We start from the raw sequence: 16,939 nt of genomic DNA, 5'->3' as shown, positions 1-16,939 counted from the left end.
ACTAGTTGTCACTTTGACAAATAATTTCAGCAGTAACAGAATAGATAAAAATTGAAAAATGTTGAAAGTTAGATTTATTTAGCAATGAGTGGTCTGACGGTGCTTGTTACCAATGAGTGGTCTGACGGAGCTTGTTACCAATGAGTGGTCTGATGGAGCTTGTTACCAATGAGTGGTCTGACGAAGCTTGTTACCAATGAGTGCTCTGACGGAGCTTGTTAGCAATGAGTGGTCTGACGGAGCTTGTTGTGACACTTTACAAACCTACTGTAACATCACTCTGCTGCTTTCATCTCTTCTTTTGTACAAATTTGCATTGACAATATAATTTTTTTCAGTCATGCTAGACTAAAACACTGTGGATATGTAAAGGACAAACCATAAAACATATGAAATCTGTGGAAATTGACTTTCACGTTAATTATTTGATTAATAAGCTACGTCTAAAACAAAATCATTATAGAGTTAATAGAGTTGGGGTCCAGTTTTGGACTCTCATCTATTAGAGTAAAATGTTGCTACAAAAAGTGTCCCTGCACATACATCTGTGTGTTACACTGACAGCTGATTGATTTAATTAAGAATTGTGTTATTTGTCATTTCCCCTGTGGTGGTTCTGAAGGAAATACTTGCTGATGGTGGGGGATCCTAGCAGCGGTACTCTCTGTGATCAGTTTATTGTCTTGCGACTCTTCTAGCCAAAAAGGGATTGTTCAAAGCGGATACCCTCATTAAACAGGCTGATGACACAAACCAGGTAAAGAATAAAATTGTATGTCATGACCAGAGATGAGTGCATTTTTCCAGCTATTACGAAGTACTTGCAAATTTGTTGAGGTTTGCGATTTGCTTATGGCAAATGTAATAGGTGGATTGGGTGTCCTCAACCTTGCTAAATACTACCAAGCTGATGAATTGGCCCAGCAAACTCTCTACCACGCAGAGCATGAACTGTTCCTCTGGCTAGCCCTAGAGGCCCTGGAATGCCATCCCCTCACTATAGATAAAGTACTATAGCTTCCCCTACCACAAACACATTGTTAACCTCTTCATATCCCACTCCCTAAGAATTTTTTAAATATTCAGATTTGCCTATTTCACCCATTGGGCCTCTGTAGGTCTTACAAGGGTTTACCATTTATTTTCGCCTAGTGGGGTAAAATCTAGGAAAATATTATGTTCCCTGCAACTTAAAATTTTTCCTTCCACTCTACTCAAACCAGTCTTGCCACGTATCGCTCTCACTGGACCACAGCGCCGCCAAAGCACTTACTACCCTGGGAATATTTAATTGCAATATATTTATCTGACTCATGCTTCCTATAGACAACACCTTACTTATGTTACTTGCTGGGAATCGGATCTTGACACTAGGCTGACTGATGCTATTACATTAGTCATCAGAACTTGGCCCCTTCATTCAGCAGAATCCCCCACACTCCTTGCACCCTAATGCACTTCATCTCCGTCATACACAGATACTTTCTGGTGACCGGCTCATGCAGCTTTATGTTACTACCCCGTGTGTATAAAAGATGGCTGGACCATTCTACTGAACAAGCACTTTTTACATTTTGTGTCTTCTTATTTCCCCATAGATTGTAAGCTCTTGTGAGCAGGGTCCTCCCTCCGATTGTTTGAATTGTTAATTAGTTTTGCCACTATGTAATGTCTGATATTGTCTGTACATGTTACCTCTGAATTATAAAGTGCTGGGGAATATGTTTGCGCTACATAAAGATGATTATTTTAAGAAGTGGGCCCAAATTTGATACTCTACTTTAGGGGACCTACTTAACCCTTCAGGACTGAGCCTGTTTTGGCCTTCAGGCAGGGGCGTAACTAGGAAGACTGGGCCCTATAGCAAACTTTTAACTGGGGCCCCCCCTCCCCTGGGAGTCACACAACCTCCCCCCCTTGTAGATAGTGCCTTTTTTACAGCCCCCCTGTAGATAACGCCATACAGCCCCCCTGTAGATAACACCACAGTCCCCCCTGTAAATAACGCCATACAGCCCCCCTGTAGATAACGCCATACAGCCCCCTCCTGTAGATACCGCCATACAGCCCCCTTTGTAGATATCTACAGAGGGGGACTGTATGGCGTTATCTACAGGGGGGACTGTGTGGCGTTATCTACAGGGGGGACTGTGTGGCGTTATCTACAGGGGGACTGTGTGGCGTTATCTACAGGGGGGACTGTGTGGCGTTATCTACAGGGGGGACTGTGTGGCGTTATCTACAGGGGGGACTGTGTGGCGTTATCTACAGGGGGACTGTGTGGCGTTATCTACAGGGGGGACTGTGTGGCGTTATCTACAGGGGGGACTGTGTGGCGTTATCTACAGGGGGGACTGTGTGGCGTTATCTACAGGGGGGACTGTGGCGTTATCTACAGGGGGGACTGTGTGGCGTTATCTACAGGGGGGACTGTGTGGCGTTATCTACAGGGGGGACTGTGTGGCGTTATCTACAGGGGGGACTGTGTGGCGTTCCCTACAGAGGGGGCTGTATGGTGCTAACACCATACAGCCCCCACTGTAGAGAACGCCATACAGTCCCCACTGTAGAGAACGCCATACAGCCCCCCTGCAGGGAATGCCATACAGCGCCCCCCCCCTGCATGGAACGCCATACAGCGCCCCCCCCCCCCCCTTGCAGGGAACGCCATACAGCGCCCCCCCTTGCAGGGAACGCCATACAGCGCTCCCACCCTTGCAGGGAACGCCATAGAGCGCCCCCCCCGGAAGGGAACGCCATACAGCGCCCCCCCTGCAGGGAACGCCATACAGCGTCCCCAACCCCCGGAAGCGAACGCCATACAGCGTCCCCAACCCCCCAAAAAAATGCGACCTACAGTGTTGTTGTGTCCTACAAATAACATGCATCCCATATCCACAAGATAGGGGATACATGTGCGATCGCTGGCATTGATAGGGAGAACGGGGGACTGAAAGTCCCCCCAAGTTCTCTATGACTAACCTCTGACTTCCAGGTTCTGTGTCGGCAGCTCAATAAAAATGAAAGGAGCGCTGGTCACGCATGCGCACAAGCGCGACCGGCGCTCCATTCATTTCTACGGAGAAGCCGACACAGAACCCGGAAGTCCGAGGTTCGTGATGGAGAACTTCAGGGGACTTTCAGTCCCCCGTTCTCCCTATCAATGCCAGTGATCACACATGTATCCCCTATCCTGTGGATAGGGGAAACATGTCTTTTGTTTAATGGCAGAGCGGGGAGATACCTCCCTGCTCTGCCGTAGTGTTCAGTGGCGTCCCGCTGTAGCAGGCATAGCGGCTGCTAGCGGAGCCTGCGGCCATGGTGGGGGCCCGTGCCGGTGGGCGACACGGGCCCCCTCATGCCGCGTGCACCGTAGCAGCTGCTACGGCTGCTACGGCAGTAGTTATGCCACTGCCTTCAGGACGAATACGATTTTTCAAATCTGACATGTGTCACTTTATATGGTAATAACTCCGGAATGCTTTTACCTATCCAAGTGATTCTGAGACTGTTTTCTCGTGACATATTGTACTTTGTTAGTGAAAAAATTTGGTCGATAAATTCAATATTTATTTGTAAAAAACACCAAGATTTGGAGAAAATTTGAAAAATTTGCAATTTGAATGTATCTGCTTGTAAAACAGATTGTAATACCACGCAAAATAGTTACTAGTTTACATCCCCCAGAAGTCTACTTTATGTTGGCATAGGTTTTTGAACATTCTTTTATTTTTCTAGGGCGTTACAAGGCTTAGAACTTTAGCAGCGATTTCTCATATTTTCAAGAAAATTTCAAAAGGCTATTTTTACAAGGACCAGTTCAGTTCTGATGTGGCTTTGAGGGCCTTGTATATTAGAAAGCCCCCATAAATCACCCCATTTTGAAAACTGCATCCCTCAAAGTATTCAAAACAGCATTCAGAAAGTGTTTTAACCCTTTAGGTGTTTCACAGGAATTAAGGCAAAGTAGAGGTGAAATTTACAAATTTCATTTTGTTTTGCCAAAATTCATTTGTAATACATTTTTTTCCATACCACAGAAAGTTTTACCCAAGAAATGCAACTCAATATTTATTGCCCAGATTCTACAGTTTTTAGAAATATCTGACATGTGACCCTAGTGCACTAATTTACTGAAATACAGGCCTCAAAAGCAAAGAAGCACCTAGTGGATTTTGGGGCCTCCTTTTTTTTTAGAATATATTTTAGGTACCATGTCAGGTTTGAAGAGGTCTTGTGGTGCCAAAACTATAAAGACCCCCAAGTGACCCCATTTTGGAAACTACACCCCTCAGGGAATATATCTAGGAGTATAGTTAGCATTTTGAACCCACAGTTTTTTTGCTAAATTTATTTGAATTAGTATGTGAAGATGAAAATCTACTTTTTTTCTGAAAAAACTTAGAAATGTAAAAATTTTTCAAGGAATAAAAGAGAAAAAACACCATAACATATGTAAAGCAATTTCTCCCGATTATAGCAATACCCCATATGCCGTTTTAAATTCTTTATTTTTTACATGAGCCCGCTCCATACATAACCCCCCACACTACGACATGCTATGTCGTGGTGCACGAAGGGGTTAATGTGCAGCGGATGGTGCAGAGTGAAAATTAAAATTTTCCACTATATGCCATTTAAGTGCACTACATGTTATGCCCAGTTTGTGCCACTGAAGACAAATACCTCATAAAATATTAACCGGGTTCTCCCGGGTATGGCGCTGCCATATCAGTGGACGTAAACTGCTGTTTGGGCACGCTGTAGGGCTCAGAAGGGAGGGAGCGGCATTTGGCTTTTGGAGCGCAGATTTTGCTTGGTAATTGTTCTGTTTGGGGTTTTTCTGGTATTTCAGTTTATAATGTGGGGGTATATGTAATCTATGTGAAGTACATCAGTGCATAATAAGAGGGTATATTAATGCGGTAAATTAATAATAATTCATAGATATGTGGCCGGTGTCACACGTATAAATGGCACCCGATCTTATCCGCTTTTGGAACACTCTGCACATTTTGCATCGCCATATTCTGAGAGCTAGAACTTTTTTATTTTTTCTCCACCGGTGTGAGGGCTTATTCTTTGCGGGAAAATCTGTAGTTTTCATTGGTACCATTTTGGGGTGCATGCAATTTTTTTGATCACTTTTTATTCAATTTTTTGGAAAGCAAGGTGACGAAAAACCATCAATTCTGACTGATTTTTATTCTTTTTTTTTTACGGTATTCACCCTGGGCTATAAATGACCATTTTACTTTATTCTGCGGGTCAATACGATTACGGCGATGCCATATGTATATAATTTTTTTATGTTTTGCAGCGTTTGTGCAATAAAATCACTTATTTATAAAATAGATTCTTTTTTGTGTCACCATATTCTGAGAGCCATAACTTTTTTATTTTTTAGTCAAAAAATCTGTGTAAGGGCTTTTTTTTTGCAAGACGGGTTGTAGTTTATATTGGTACTATTTTGAAGTACATGCGACTTTTTCATCACTTTTTATTGTATATTTTGGGAGGAGTGGGGACCTAAAATTGTGATTCTGGCATTGTTTTTTTACTTTTTTTTTTTGCGGTGTTCACCGTGCGGGAAATATAATATTACAGTTTTATAGTTGGGGTCGTTACGAACGCGGTGATACCAAATATGTGTACTTTTTTCAACGTGTTAATTTTTATGCTATAATAAAAGGCTTATTATAGGGAAAAAAAGGCGTGTTTGTTTATGTCACTTCTAACTTTTATTTTTACACTTTTTAAAAACATTTTTATTATCTTTTTTTTACTTTTTTTACTTGTGCCACTAGGGGACACTTAGACTTGCAGCTCTGATCGGCGCTAGAACACATTACACTACCTACGTAGTGTAATGTATTCTAACTGTCATTGTGACGTGACAGTGACACTGACAGAAAGCCTCGGAGAACTGGCCGGAGGCTGCTCCTCCGAGGCTCCCGTACATGGCAGCCCGGAGGCTTTTGTCTGGCCTCTGGTTGCCGTGATAAGGATCGCCAGCCCCCGCAAATGCATGTGGGGGGTTGGCGATCTGCTCTAAACCTCTTCAATGCGGCGATCGCAATCGACCACCGCATTGAAGGGGTTAATTTGCCGATTTTAGCGGCGACAGGCCGCTGATCGGCAATGGGGAGAGCAGGGCAGGCACCCTATACAGTTAACCACCGCTGCGGTGTAGCGCGGTGGTTAACTGTTAAAGCGCGGACGTAACTGCACGCCCAGGTGCGCGAAGTTACTGCTCACCTGGGCGTTCATTTACGCCAAGGTATTGGAAGGGGTTAAAGGCTATGTACACCTTTGAAATCAATGTTTTTTTTAGTTTTTTTTTAAATAAAAATGTCTGACAGCATTTACTTTTTGAGATACAGCTGCTTTGTATACTGTATACAGAGCAGCAGTAGCGTTGAGACCTGTATCCACCTGGTTCAGTGTCAGCGGATCATACGTGTTTCTGACACGCAGGATCCACCTTTTATTGATCACATCTAAGTTATGAACTTAGATGTGATCGGTAACAGTTTGATCCTGTGTTTCAGAGACATGCAGGACTGGCTGACACTGAACCTGATAGTCCCGTGGACCCATGGCCGCCATCAGGGCAGTACAGTCAGGGGCCCGGCAACAAGGATGAAAAGAAGGGGCCTGTCCGCTACTTTAAACATTCCATTGAGTGCCCCAGCATTAGTTACTTGGAGAAAGAAACGGACCCTGCAACGTAACTGGCCGTTCTTTACTCTGAAGTAACTTACGCTGGGGCCCTGAGAGGAAGATGCTGCATGATCAGGAAACAGAAGCTCCATGTCACGTGTGGAGGGAGCCGCCCACCAGACAGGGAGGACGGAGGAAGAAGGAAGAGCTGGAGAGGAGCACCACGCAGCTCCCCCCCCCCCCCATCTCCTGCCTGCAACTTGTAACTGCTGAGGAAGATTCCTCCAGGACAGGTAAGAGGGAACTTTAACCCGTTAGTGACTGACCCATCGTGTTTCTACGTCGGTCACTAACGGGCCTTATTCCGATGCCATAGACTTTTTACGTCGCGGCATCGGAATAAGTTTACAGAGCAGGGAACTGTCAGATCTCCCTGCTCTCAGCTGCTAGAGGCAGCTGAGGGCTGGGGGCGTCCCTGCTCTGCCGTGTGAGATCGATATTAGTATCGATCTCACACGTTTAACCCCTCAGATGCGGTGCTCAATAGCGAGCACCGCATCTGAGTGGTTTTGGAGAGAGGAGGGAGCTCCCTCTCTCTCCCACCGACACCCGGCGATACGATCGCCGAGTGTCTGTCTCTCTAATGGCAGCCGGGGGTCTAATAAAGGCCCCCAGGCTGCCTGGAGTGAATGCCTGCTAGATCATGCCGCAGGCATGACCTAGCAGATGCCTGTCCGTGTTAAACGGACAGGCAGTAATACACTGCAATACAAAAGTATTGCAGTGTATTATAAATGCGATCAGAGAATCGCATATTATAGTCCCCTAGTGGGACTAGTAAAAAAGTGAAAAAAAAGTTGAATAAAGTTAATTTAAAAAAAAATGTGAAAAAAATGAAAAACCCAGCTTTTCCCCTTACAAAATGCTTTACTATTAAAAAAACAAAATAAAGTTAAAAAGTTACACATATTTGGTATCGCCGCGTCCGTAACGACCCCGACTATAAATCTATTACATTATTTAACCCGCACGGTGAACGCCGTAAAAAAAATAATAAAAAAACTATGGAAAAATTGCTGTTTTCTGTGAATACTGACTTTAAAAAAATGTAATAAAAAGTGATCAAAAAGTCGCATCTACTCCAAAATGGTACCAATAAAAACTACAAGTCGTCCCGCAAAAAAAAAGCCCTCATACGACCGCATCGGCGAAAAAATAAAAACGTTACGGCTCTTCAAATATGGAGACACAAAAACAAATAATTTTTAAAAAAAAGTGTTTTTACTGTGTAAAAGTAGTAAAACATACAAAAACTATACAAATTTGGTATCGCTGCAATCGTAACAACCCGCTGAATAAAGTTATTGTGTTATTTATACCACACGGTAAACGGCGTAGATTTAGGACGCAAAAAAGAGTGGCGAAATTTTAGATTTTTTTCTATTCCCCCCCAAAAAAAAGTTAATAAAAGTTAATCAATAAATAATATGTACCTAAAAATGATGCTATTAAAAAGTGCAACTTGTCCCGCAAAAAACAAGACCTTATACAGCTATGTCGACGCAAAAATAAGAAGGTTATAGCTCTTGGAATGCGACGATTGAAAAACGTAAAAAATAGCTTGGTCATTAAGGTCCAAAATAGGCCGGTCATTAAGGGGTTAATGTTATGTGTGGGGGATTCTTTACAAATCGTTTTTGTGGGAGAGGGGGACTTAACTGTGAATGCTATATGTAGGGGAGAGTGGGACTTAGCTGTGAATGCTATATGTGGGGGAGGGAATTTTGTGTAAAACGTTTTTGTGGGGGAGGGGGACCTAACTGTAAATGCTATATGTGGGGGAGGGGATTTTGTGTAAAACGTTTTTGTGAGGTGGGTGGGACTTGGCTGTGAACGCTATATGTAGGGGAGGGGATTTTGTGTCAAATGCTATATGTGGGGGTTGGTGGGACTTGGCTATGAATGCTATATGTGGAGGAAGGGATTCATTTTTCTTGGGGGAGGGGGAACTTAACTGTTAGGCTGAATTCACACGGGGCGGATACGCTGCGTAAAAGCACGCAGCGTATCCGCCCTATGTGACGCAGGGAATTCTGGCCGAAAATCCACACCAAACTGTGGGGCAGTGTTTCGCCCAGAATATCCGCTGCGGAAACTGCAGCATTTAGCCGGCCTGCTAGCAGTCACATGGGATGAAACATCATCCCAGGAGGCCGCGCTGGAGGGAGGAAGAAACCCTGACTCCTGTGTAAGTATAAGATTTTTATTTTTTTTATGAGTTGCATTTTTTTAAAAGAATGAAGAAAACCCGCAACAAATAAGCAGCGATTCTGAAAATACAATTGACATGCTGTAGAATAAAATTACGCACCGCAAGTCATTTTCTGAGCGTTTTTACAGCTCAGTATTTACGCAGCGTGTTAATGGCATTTGTTCTATCTCATCCACTCTGCTGCTACTGTATTTGAGAAGATTTTTTGCAACGCATTCTGTTGTGGAAAAACTGCAGTATTTCCTAAGGCCTAATTCACACGACCGTGTTCGGTCCGTGATATACGGACCGAATGTTGGCTGCATTTCCTGGACCGAACACAGTGCAGGGAGCCGGGCTCCTAGCATCATAGTTATGTACGATGCCAAGTATCCCTTCCTCCCCTGACCCGTGCTGAAAACATGATTACTTTACAGGACAGTGTTCCCGCATTAAGGCAGGACTCCTGGCATCGTACATAACTATGATGCTAGTAGTGTTCCCCCCCAGCACTGTGTTTGGGCTGGAAAAAAATTTGCGACATGCGGTCCGATGTCAGGGGATTCTGTTTAAAGGCTATGTAAACCTTTGAAAACTTATTTTTAAAATTTAAATTTCTATCAGCTGTATCTAGTTCTGAGACCTGAATCCGTCAGGTCAGTGGGACTGACATGTTCAGTGACAGCGGTCGGATCAAGCTGTTATCGATCACATCTTTGTTTATAATTAGATGTGATCGGTAAGGCCTGGTTCCCACGCAGCTAAACACTGCGGAATTTCCGCGACAGAATTCTGTGCGGAAATTTCGCAGCATTTACAGTAGCAGCAAAGAGGATGATATTTTGTAAATCTCATGCCCACGCTACGGGAAAAAACCGTAGCATAAACGTTAATAAATTGACCTGCGGTGCAGAATTTAAATAATATCCTTCTTCCTGCAGTCTGGTCTCCTGGGATGACGTTGCATCCCATGTGACTTCTGCAGCCAATCACAGGCTCTAGCATCACATGGCCTGCAATGTCATCCAGGGAGGCCAGAGCGGAAGTCAGAGGAGGGGGTAAGTATGAGCGCAGAGGAATTTCCGTCCGAAAAACCTTGTGGTGCGATTTTTCGGACGGAATATCCTGCGGGTTCCAGGTCAGACATGCTGCATGATTTTTCTGCAGCGTATCCGACCTGTGGGAACCCGCCCTAACAGCTCGATCCTGCGTGTCAGAGACATGCAGGATCCGCTGTCACTGAACCCGTCAGTCCCGCTGACCTGACTGATACAGGTTTCAGCGCACGATACAGCTACTCTGTATACAGGATATAAAGAAGTTGTATCTTAAAAAGTAAAAATTATTTCGAATAAAATGTAATTGCAAAGTTGCACAAAACACACTGATACACATTTTTATTTTTAAAAAAAAGTTTTCAAAGGTGTAGCGGCTGTAGCCTTTAAATAATTTTTGTGGGGGAGGGGGGATTTGACTGTAAATGCCATGTGTGTTGGAACTTATTTAGCATATACTCATAGGTTACAGTCATATTGAGTTTTTTTGTTTTTTTTGCAGAGATATTCACAAAACCATGGCAAATGACATGGTTATAAAGCAATTTTACAAAAACAGTTGCAAAAAACGTGATTTGACCTCGACATGTGAAGAGACCCTTGTAGTTCATTTGTGTAGGGTAGGGGGCTTTGCTGTAGATGTTATGCGAGGGAAAAGTTTAGTTAGTTTTAGTGCGGGGGAGCGTATATTGACACGTAGCGTTTGAGGTGCAGTTAAAAAAAATGCATCAAAACCACGCAGTCAACTGCGCTATTGATTCCGTCAAAACAACGGAAACCTTATAGAATGGAGACAAACAGAAACCATTTGCAATTGATGCGTTACCATTGAAATCAATACTAATGCAAGTGGAAAGCTATGGTTTCCGTTTGTTTCAGATTGGTTTTCCATTCATGGATTCCCCTGACGGAAAATTCAGACGGAACCCATGAACAGAGTCCCGATGCAGATGTGAATGAAGCCTTACATATATGGACATAAAGAACAGCCCCAGAGTCCCTGGGCAGAGCGCTAGTAGAAGATCTTCTCGGGGGCTCCAGCCCTGGGAAAGCTCCACTCCCCAGGCGACGTATCCCACTGTATGCCATACAGTGGGATACGTTTTGGCTAAATTGAACAAAATCCAGGGCAATAACTGGTCACTGACTGCTCCATGGTTTCGTTCACTGTAATTGACATCAGCACCATAATCGGTTAATGCGTATAACGTACAAACATGAGTGCCACACTTTCCGTTGTCCACCCCTGGTGTAATGACCGGGGGGTAGGCAAACGGACAAGTGAGCCCTAATCTACCCGCCACTCTGTCCCTGCCTACTTGCAACGACCAGCCCTAGGCGACGGGGTACAACTGGGCGGCGGTCCCTGCACTCAGTAAGTGCACGACAAACACGACAAACATACAAGGGAACAAGGGAAGCAAGGGAAAGGGGCAGTTGCCCACGGCAACACCGTGAGCAACCAGAGTGGTGAACGAGCCGAGTCAAGCCAGGAGTGTGCGAGGTACAAAACGAAGAGCAGAAGAGTAGTCGGTAAGCCAGGGTCTGTATGGAGCAGGATCAAAAATAGCAGGAGCTGTAGCTGGGCCAGGAAACCACACAAAAAAGAATCACAAGCACTGGAGGAACAGGAAAGGCAGGCTTAAATAGACCGAGGGCGGGAGCTAGCTGAGTCTGGCTAGGTTGCAATAGGCTCTCCCACTCCTAAGCCTGCCAGCTTGAGTGGTGGAAGCTGGAGTCAGTCTCAGGGATGTAGATTCAGGTGCTGACTGATTAATTAAGGGAGTTAACCCCGAAGCTGTGCCTGGCAGATCCTTTACAGTACCCCCCCTTTTATGAGGGGCCACCGGACCCTTTCTAAGTGGATCTGGCTTACTGGGGAAACGCAGGTGGAACCTCCTGACCAATACCCCAGCGTGAACATCCCGGGCGGGTACCCAAGTCCTCTCCTTGGGCCCGTAACCTCTCCAATGGACCAGGTACTGGAGGGAGCCTTGGACCATCTTGCTGTCCACAATCCTGGCCACCTCGAATTCCACCCCCTCAGCGGTGAGGACGGGAATAGGAGGTCTCCTCGAGGGAGACGGGGGTAACTCCAGCTGGAAGGAGACAGGATTGAGGACCTCAATGACCTTATACGGCCCAATAAACCGGGGAGCAAACTTCTTGGACGGAACCTTGAGACGCAAGTTCCTAGACGACAACCACACCAGATCCCCGACCATAAACAGGGGGTTAGCAGAACGTTTTCTATCAGCCTGAGTTTTTTGTACGCTCTGGGACGCCTCTAGGTTCTTCTGAACCTGGGCCCAGACTGTGCACAGTTCCTGATGAACGCCCTCTACCTCGGGATTGTTGGAACTACCAGGTGAAACGGAGGAGAACCGTGGATTCAATCCAAAATTACAGAAAAAGGGAGAGACCCCTGACGAGTTACTGATCCGGTTATTAAGGGAAAATTCGGCGAGGGGAATGAATGAGACCCAATCATATTGACAGTCAGAGACAAAACACCTTAAGTATTGTTCTAGAGATTGATTAGTCCTCTCCGTTTGGCCATTGGTTTCAGGATGGAAGGCAGAGGAGAAGGACAGATCAATCCCCAACTTCATACAGAAGGCTCTCCAAAACAATGAAACAAATTGTACCCCTCTGTCCGAAACAATATTGACAGGGACCCCATGGAGACGCAGGATGTGTTTGACAAACAAGGTAGCCAACGTCTTGGCGTTGGGTAGTTTTTTGAGGGGCACAAAGTGGCACATCTTACTGAAGCGGTCTACCACCACCCACACCACCGACTTGCCTTGGGATGGAGGCAAATCGGTGATAAAATCCATGGAGATATGTGTCCAAGGTCTCTGGGGAATGGGCAACGAACGCAGTAAGCCCGCTGGTCGGGACCTGGGAGTCTTGGACCTAGCACAAACCTCACAAGCGGCGACGTAGGCCTTAACGTCTTTAGGCAACCCAGGCCACCAATAATTTCTGGTAATGAGGTGTTTGGTACCCAGGACGCCTGGATGACCAGATAGAGCGGAGTCATGATTTTCCCTAAGTACCCTTAGCCGGAATTGCAGGGGAACAAACAGCTTGTTCTCAGGAAGGTTCCCGGGAGCTGAACCTTGATCAGCAGCAATTTCAGAGACTAAATCAGAATCGATCGAGGAAATGATTATACCTGGAGGCAAAATACAAGCAGGATCTTCCTCCGAAGGAGGGCAGGCCATGAAGCTACGCGACAGTGCATCAGCCTTAATATTTTTAGACCCAGCCCTATAGGTAACCAAAAAATTGAATCTGGTAAAAAATAACGCCCATCGAGCTTGTCTCGGGTTTAGCCTCCGGGCAGATTCTAGGAAAACTAGATTCTTGTGGTCGGTAAGGACCGTTACCTGGTGTCTAGCCCCCTCCAGGAAGTGGCGCCACTCTTCAAATGCCCGTTTAATGGCTAAGAGTTCGCGGTTGCCAATATCATAGTTACTCTCAGTTGGCGAAAACTTCCTGGAGAAGTAGGCACAGGGGCGGAGATGGGTGAGGGACCTGGTACCCTGGGACAAGACAGCCCCCACTCCCACCTCAGATGCGTCAACTTCCACGATAAATGGCTCCATTTGGTTGGGCTGAACCAGCACCGGGGCCGAGATAAAGCACTTCTTAAGGACCTCAAAAGCCTGGACAGCCTCAGGAGGCCAGTGGAGGAGATCAGCACCTTTGCGAGTGAGGTCCGTAAGAGGCTTAGCGATGACCGAGAAGTTAGCAATAAATCTCCTGTAATAATTAGCGAACCCCAAAAAACACTGTAACGCCTTCAGGGAGGCAGGTTGGACCCATTCCGCCACAGCCTGAACCTTGGCGGGGTCCATGCGGAATTCATGAGGAGTGAGGATTTGACCCAAAAATGGTATCTTCTGTACCCCAAACACACATTTTTCGGTTTTGGCAAACAGTTTGTTTTCCCGAAGGACCTGGAGCACCTTCCTGACATGCTCAATGTGGGAGGACCAGTCCTTGGAAAACACCAGTATGTCATCAAGGTACACTACAAGAAATATCCCCAGGTAATTTCTCAAAGTCTCATTTATGAAATTCTGGAAGACCGCAGGGGCGTTACACAACCCAAAGGGCATGACGAGGTATTCGAAATGGCCTTCGGGCGTGTTAAACGCAGTCTTCCACTCATCCCCCTCTTTGATGCGAATAAGGTTATACACCCCCCGTAGATCCAATTTAGAGAACCATTGGGCCCCCTGAACCTGATTAAAGAGATCAGGAATCAAAGGAAGGGGATACTGGTTCCTTACCGTGACCTTATTCAGGCTACGGTAGTCAATGCATGGCCTAAGACCACCATCCTTCTTCCCCACGAAGAAGAATCCAGCACCTACCGGAGAAGAAGAGGGACGAATGTAACCCTTGGCCAGGGATTCCTGTATATACTCTCTCATGGCTTCACGTTCGGGACAAGAAAGATTAAATATCCTACCCTTAGGAATCTTAGCTCCTGGTACCAATTCGATAGCGCAATCGTATTCTCTATGAGGAGGTAACACTTCGGAGGCCTCCCTAGAGAAAACATCAGCGAAGTCCTGAAGAAACTCGGGTAGCGTATTCGCCTCCTCAGGGGGAGAAATAGAATTAACAGAAAAACATGACGTACAACATTCATTACCCCATTTGGTTAGCTCCCCAGTATTCCAGTCAAATGTGGGATTATGCAACTGCAACCAGGAAAGGCCTAGAACCAAATCGTACGATAATCCCTGCATCAACAGTACAGAGCATTGCTCCAAATGCATGGAGCCAACAAGGAGTGCAAAAACAGGGGTATGCTGTGTAAAATAACCATTAGCAAGAGGAGTGGAGTCGATACCCACTACCGGGACAGGTTTAGGCAAATCAATCAGAGGCATAGCAAGAGACATAGCAAATTCCACAGACATAATATTAGTAGAGGACCCTGAATCCACGAAGGCACTGCCGGTAGCAGACCTACCACCAAAAGAGACCTGAAAGGGAAGCAAGATCTTAGTACGTTTCCTATTTACTGGAAATACCTGTGCGCCCAAGTGACCTCCCCGATGATCACTTAGGCGCGGAAGTTCTCTGGCTGCATTGTTACGCTTAGGACAGTTGTTCACTTGATGCTTGTCATCCCCACAGTAGAAGCAGAGACCATTCTTCCTGCGGAATTCTCTACGTTGTTGGGGGGACACGGAGGCCCCAAGTTGCATAGGTATCTCTGAGTCTTTTGGGGAGGAACGAAGCAACGGAACTTCGGGAGGCATCATGGGGGAGTCGGAGGAGAAAACACATAAACGTTCATGTTGTCGTTCCCTGAGACGTCGGTCAAGTCGTACCGCTAAAGCCATAGCCTGGCCTAGGGAGTCAGAAGAGGGATAACTAACTAGCAGGTCTTTCAGGGCATTCAACAGACCCAACCTAAACTGGCACCTTAAGGCAGGGTCATTCCACCGAGAAGCTACGCACCACTTACTAAAGTCAGAGCAATACTCCTCAACAGGTCTCTTACCCTGACGTAAGGTCACCAGCTGACTCTCGGCAAAGGCAGTCCTGTCAGTCTCGTCATAAATAAGTCCGAGAGCAGAAAAGAAACAATCAACGGAGGAAAATTCAGGGGCGTCAGGAGCCAAGGAGAAGGCCCACTCTTGGGGCCCTTCCTGGAGCCGGGACATAATTATACCCACCCGCTGGCTCTCAGAACCTGAGGAATGAGGCTTTAAACGAAAGTAAAGCCTACAACTCTCCCGAAAGGAGAGAAAAGCCCTCCGGTCCCCTGAGAACCGGTCGGGCAACTTAAGGTGGGGTTCAAGAGGTGCGGTGGGGGGAACTACCAAGGTAGCATCAGGCTGGTTGTCCCTCTGAGCCAGGGCCTGGACCTGTAGGGAGAGACCCTGCATTTGCTGAGCCAGGGTCTCACGGGGGTCCATAGTGGTGTCAGGGACCAGGGTAGACTAGGTATGGGCTTGTGATTATGTAATGACCGGGGGGTAGGGAAACGGACAAGTGAGCCCTAATCTACCTGCCACTCTGTCCCTGCCTACTTGCAACGACCCGCCCTAGGCGACGGGGTACAACTGGGCGGCGGTCCCTGCACTCAGTAAGTGCACGACAAACACGACAAACATACAAGGGAACACAAGCAAGGGAAAGGGGCAGTTGCCCACGGCAACACCGTGAGCAACCAGAGTGGTGAACGAGCCGAGTCAAGCCAGGAGTGTGCGAGGTACAAAACGAAGAGCAGAAGAGTAGTCGGTAAGCCAGGGTCTGTATGGAGCAGGATCAAAAATAGCAGGAGCTGTAGCTGGGCCAGGAAACCACACAAAAAAGAATCACAAGCACTGGAGGAACAGGAAAGGCAGGCTTAAATAGACCGAGGGCGGGAGCTAGCTGAGTCTGGCTAGGTTGCAATAGGCTCTCCCACTCCTAAGCCTGCCAGCTTGAGTGGTGGAAGCTGGAGTCAGTCTCAGGGATGTAGATTCAGGTGCTGACTGATTAATTAAGGGAGTTAACCCCGAAGCTGTGCCTGGCAGATCCTTTACACCTGGTAATGGCGGGGGGCACAGAGATCTTGGCTGTATTGGGCCCAGAAATTCCTGATGGCAGCCCTGCGCGAACCTGACAGATACAAGTTTCAGTGCTAGATACAGCTGCTCTGTATAGAGTATACACATCAGCTGTATCTAAAAAAGTAAAAAATAATGTTTAATAAAAAGTATTAAGAAAGTTGCATAAATCACACTGATAGACATTTTTATTAACGAAAAAAAAACGATTTCATAGGTGTGCATAGCCTTTAATACACTGATGCTTGTATCTATTTATAAAGTCCTCACAAGATGGTTTTTAACCTCATCTAGGATTGCCAAGTAGTTTCCAACGACTTTCTTACTTGTTTTAGAGGGTTCCAGGCTTAAGGTGATATACTTCACATGTGGCACTGTTAAAA

Source organism: Rhinoderma darwinii, chromosome 4 (assembly GCF_050947455.1).
Source record: "Rhinoderma darwinii isolate aRhiDar2 chromosome 4, aRhiDar2.hap1, whole genome shotgun sequence".
In the NCBI taxonomy this organism is placed as follows: domain Eukaryota; kingdom Metazoa; phylum Chordata; class Amphibia; order Anura; family Rhinodermatidae; genus Rhinoderma; species Rhinoderma darwinii.
The sequence above is the reverse complement of the archived record's forward strand: the minus strand, read 5'-3'. Positions refer to the sequence as shown.